The sequence below is a fragment of the Sphaeramia orbicularis genome, chromosome 12 (assembly GCF_902148855.1).
Source record: "Sphaeramia orbicularis chromosome 12, fSphaOr1.1, whole genome shotgun sequence".
Lineage (NCBI taxonomy): Eukaryota > Metazoa > Chordata > Actinopteri > Kurtiformes > Apogonidae > Sphaeramia > Sphaeramia orbicularis.
The window spans coordinates 8,121,052-8,127,051 of record NC_043968.1 but is presented as its reverse complement, the minus strand read 5'-3'; positions in this window follow the sequence as shown (position 1 = coordinate 8,127,051).

Genomic DNA, 6,000 nt, shown 5'->3' with positions numbered 1-6,000 from the left:
AACCTGAACTACAATAAGTTCCACAGCCTTAACTGTGGAATTTTTGCACTTTGTAAATTCATCCCACAGGCCGGATTGGAACCTTTGGTGGGACGCATTTGGCCCCGGGGACGCATGTTTGAGACCCCTGGTTTACACCCTGTGGGATCTGGGCAGATATGGGTAAACACTCCCATTTCGTTCCAACCTGGTGGAACTGGTGATGTCAGCTCCCTCAGTGTGACAACCATAGCCAGTCTGCCCTCCACAAACATTCACTCCACAGGATAATAGACACTTTTCTTTTCTTTGTATTGATGAACTGCTTCACACCCACACGTTGACTGTAAATTGCTGGGTTCAATTAAGAAATGGATTTAACGCGTTCTTATAACAAAGAAGGACCTGATTGAAAAAGATGATGGAAGAAAATTGCCCATTTATGGTTTTTTAACCAAGAAGACTCAAGAAAATCTACACGTCAATACATCAAGATTGGATTTTCTTTATTTATCCTCCTCAGACCCAGCTATGGGTTCTCTGTCCACATTTGTGGACACGAGCTTCACAACTTTATACAAAGAAAAGAAAAGAAAACTGTCCATCACATAGGACAGCCATAAAAAATTTAAAACCTGCATCTGAAAAAACTGTTGCATCATGAGGTTTCCAATATAGGCACTTATTTAATAAAAAACAAGAAAGCTTGTACTTTGCTGACATTTCCTGGGTCTTAGGAGGTTAAACACTAAAGCTGTGAGTGCTGGGTGTTAACCCTTTAGAGGGCACTCACAGAAATACTCTGAAATACTCAAAATTTCAACAGGACAACCTAACAAGACTTCATTACTTTGGTTAAATTTGTCAAAAAAATTGTTACAGTTATGTAGAAAATCAAGGTCAATGAAGTTACCATATTTGGTTCCTTATCTGTAAGTAGCAAAAAATAAATAAAAACCCAAGAAGTAAATATAAAAAATACAAGAGAAACACGTGTAAGGTGAAAGGAATACGTATTTCAGAACATTAGAACATCCCTTGTAGAACATTAGACCCTCATGCGTGCTGGTCCAGACCCCTGTCCACATCCACATGACCCCTTTGAACATCATTCCTTACATTAGTACCATTACTGCATGGTACCGAACAAAGCAGGTCCACTCACTGTTCATGCACAGGTGGACCTTACAGACCCTGGAGACCACATTGGACCTGAGACTGGTGACTCACTGTCCTCACTGGAACTGTTCTGTCACTGTCTTGTAATGTATGCAGAAATTACCAAAACTAGTCACTTGTCCGATAAAGGGTTAAAGGCTCGTGGTTCGTCAGCAGCTGTTTGTCGTGTTGATGCTCACTTACCCACAGTGCACACATGCAGCATTTAATCTGTGACCAGGTTGAAAAATGACTTGAATCAAACATTAAACCCAGTGTGTAACCCTGCAGAGACACATGAACTAATCTTTCAGGCGCTCGATTAAAAAAAAATAAAAGAATAAAAAAACTCCCGATGTGTTTCACTGCCACGGAAAACACTTTCACATACAAAGCAGAAAAATGCTTTTATTACCTTGTCTGTTATCGCCACATTTTAATCAATTTAGATATGAAAATACATGTGAAAGGGTTCAATTCAAAGTGGTAAAAACCTATTTCTGCGAAGAGTATGGAAATGATTCTGGTGGCTTTAGAAGCAGAATCGCTTCTTCAGATGCTGGTACGTTACAAGCAAATGAAAGAGAGAGAAAAAGCCTCAGATACCCAATAGAGCTTCGAAGGGAATTCCATCATCAAACACTCTCAGAGACATACAGATGGATAAAAATGTCAACAGTATTTAACCCTTTCATGCATACTGGTCACTCCAGTGGACAGTTATTCAAAGCTGTTCTCTTGTATATTCATGGGTTTTGTTGTTTTAGTTTCATGTCAGCCAATACAGTGGACACTTATGCATCATCTCATACACTGACATTCATACTATTACTATAACTTTGCTGTTCTTGATCAACCTGATCAGCAGTGACATGTTTTAGTGTAAATCAACTGTTATTTGTAAGACAAAAAGAGTTGTTTTTTTTTTTTTTTTTTTTGCGTATTATTTCTATGAAGTGAGTAATAACTAGCATTAGAATATGTTAAAATGTGAGAAACCATCAGATTAGCAACATTAAACATGTTTTTCTGTGATTGTTTTCATATCACTTTCTGATATTGGGTTTTAAACACATTTCTATACTTCAAAAATTAAATGCATGGACATTTTTGTAACTCCATATATATAAAAAACAAAAACAAAACTTGGATCACGTTGTTTTTTTCATGCCTAAGGAGGAATAAAAATACCCAAGACAAAAAAATCTAGACTAAGGTTCTCATAGTTAATGCATGAAAGGGTTAAAGAACATGGCTGACACTGACACCGCTTCGACTGCACTGGCTCATATGATTTAATGCTCTCTTGGCAAAATACTGTAACAAACAAATCAGCACTTAAAGATTCAGTGTGGTATATTGAGTGATATTGATTATGCTGATCTAGTGACATCTAGCCCAGGGGCGGTCAACCTGCGGCTCTGGAGCCTCATGCGTCTCTTCATCCTCCTTGTAGTGGCTCCTCCCTTTACTGCGGTCAAACCAGCCGCTAGCGTTTTTCTTGTGCGTTACTCATTCGACAATTATGGTAGATGAGCTGCATGGAGCGAATGTGCCTTCAACAACCAAAGTAAGGGTTCATTTATGCTCTACGTTAAAGACGCAGATGAAGACGCAGACGGACGGAGGGTTCTGTCTGTCCTTTGTTTATTACTCACATAATTCTGTCCGTTTTCCGGGAGCTTGTGGATGTGAACCCAGACGGAGAATATGGAGCAGTCGGGCTTCCTTTGCAGTCTATGAGAAATCGCCACTGATATACAGGGGTTGGACAAAATAATGGAAACACCTTAAAAAATCAACAAAATATAATTTAATATGGTGTAGGTCCGCCTTTTGCGGCAATTACAGCCTCAATTCTCCGAGGTATTGATTCATACAACTTGTGAATTGTTTCCAAAGGAATTTGAAGCCATTCTTCAGTTAGAATACCCTCCAACTCTTTTAGAGACGATGGCGGTGGAAATCGACGTCTTACTTGAATCTCTAAAACTGACCATAAATGCTCAATAATGTTGAGGTCTGGGGACTGTGCCGGCCATACGAGATGCTCAACTTCATTAGAATGTTCCTCATGCCATTCTTTAACAATTCTAGCTGTATGGATTGGGGCATTATCATCTTGAGGTGAAGGTGTTTCCATTATTTTGTCCAACCCCTGTAGTTACTACTGAGCACTGATGGGAAGTCATATATGGACTTTGATTTAATTAGTTGGGTTCTCCTCCTGTGAAAGTACCACCCACTTCTATTGCATCAACACCACAGGACTGTAACAGAGCGGCAGAACCTGACAACCTCAAAAGTTCAATTTGTTATGGATTCTTGATAGACAAGCCCGGATTAACCATATGGGCAACTGGGCAATTGCCCAGGGGCCCGCGACCTCTGAAGGGCCCTGGGTAGCTCGGGCATAACAAAAATATCTGGTTATCTTTTGCTCATAAATGAAACTGTCCGCTGCCCGGAGCCATTGCACTGCACAGAAACCCTGCTCCTGCTGTCTGTGACCGTGAGCTGACACCCTCTCCTCATTGGTCAGTCCAAAAAGCAAATCAGCGGTGACGCAAATCAACGTGCGTGCACTGAGCGGGATGTGAGACGTCAAGAACTATGCGACATACGTACGCGAATCAAAACGATGTTTACATTGCACATACTTTAACTCTCTTGTTGAATTCTGAGGTGACAAGTAGATTTCTGTTTAAAATTCATATCTGATTCTATCAGATTATGTTTGTGTTTTGTCTGTGGGCTTTTTCTGATGATTCAATACATTTGTGTTGGCAAAAAGTGTTCTTAAATAAATACTGGATACTTTGGAAATGGTTTCTTATTTATTTTTTGTGAAAATGGAGGACACTTCCCTCTCTTTCTAATGTAGTGGATCAATTTTAGATTACAAAATGTGTTTTGTTTTCATATCATCATATGCAAGTGAGTGGCCTTGACAAGAGGCTATAGTGGTGCACTTGTAGTTCTACGAGCATTTACACATTTGTACATCAAAATGCATTTGATGATAGTTAGATGTTGAAGTATGGGGTATATTTACATATATTCCTGGAATTTATTCTGTATTTTGCCAGATTATAGGGATCCTGGGGTTGTGATGATGGGGCCCTTGAATATTGTTGCCCAGGGTACAATGAAGTGTTAATCTGGCCCTGTTGATAGAACATGCCAGTGAGATACAGGGACATTGGTCCTATTTTTTTTATTTTACTGAAGCAGAGATTCATCGTATTGAAGATTTCTGTGCATATGAACTGTCATGATCAGCTTGCAGGTGTTTGAATGTCTGAATGTGTAAATGTCACACATTCCTCTGAGGAAAAAAATAGAAACACTTGCAATTATGAGAATGCACAAATGTCATACTGAGCTGGGGTTGAAATGAGGAAGTGTAGAGTAATGTGTGAACATAAGTATGGAGATTGCACTTTGAGTGGATCTCATCAGAATGATCGTGTTGGAAAGTGAAAACAAATTCGGCTGTAAAAGTAAAGGTGAATAAAATGTAACGAACATGAGTGGATCACAGATATAATCAGTTAGTGAGCAGTGATATCGTCTGGACGAATGAGATACAGAAAGCAGTGACAGCAGGATAGAGGAGACAAACACAAACTACCGAACCCCCCCCCCCCACACACACACACACTTCGGATTACACACCGCTACATGAAGAGGTCACTTCCACAGAAAACACTGAACTACAAGGAGCTACCATGGACAGAGACCAGTCCTACACCAGTACCCGGTCTGTTCACCTGGGCCAGGAGAAGAGACCACAGCCCAGCCCCAGATGACACCGCTGGTCTGGGACCAGGTGCAGACAGCGGCCCCGGCTCTGTGGTTCTTGTGGTGGTCAGACAAAGGCAGAGCCGACGTCGGTCTGCAAATTCTTCTCCTCTTTCATCCATCTCCATGTTTCTAAATCACTTTGTTACAACGTATTTGGGAATAATCCGAGTCTTTTTAGGTTTATTAATGTCAGACATTAATGATCAGAAATGTTCCAGCTGCAGCTCAGTGGAACTGCCAACCTGGATGAACAAAGGTACTGACTCTGTGATTGGCAGACAGGTGATGGGCGGAGCCTCAGACCAAAACACACAATGACATCATAAACACCATTTGGGGGCTGACACTGAGCTTTTCAAATGCAAATATTCTGTCTGGACTACTACTGTCAGTGAGATCAGGATTTGAAATGAACAGGATTCCTTAATGTCTGGTGACAGTCAGGGCCATTTTAGAATGACTGAGAACAGAATTCATACATACTGCACCTTTAACTCGTCTCAAAAGGCGGTGCAAACAGTTTGGATGCGTAATGGACTCTGTGCACAGCCCCACTACTTCCTGAACTTCAGGTGGGTCCTTTATTTCCTGTCTTTCATTATTGGACACACTGATTAATCCAGGTGTGCCTAATTAATCAGTAGTCACAACAACAAGTAGCAGACACACCTGGATTAATCAGTGTGTCCAATAATGAAAGACAGGAAATAAAGGACCCACATGAAGTTCAGGAAGTAGTGGGGCTGTGCACAGAGCCTGTTACGCACACATGGAAGTGGTTAGGAGACACTGAAATGATGAAATGAGATGCAGAGAACGCATTTTTCACCCTTGAGTGAACATTTTTGGAATGACAGAAGAAAAAAAATAATTGAGATGCATCCCCCCCCACACACACAAACACACACACACACTCAACAGGACTCTTTTCTACTCCTGATGATTGCGATTAAAAATACATACCGACATTAGGCTCACAGTCATTCACTCCAACTACTCCTCCCCCCACACACGCACACACCTTTAAAATGAAAAATGAATGAATGAATGAGTCAT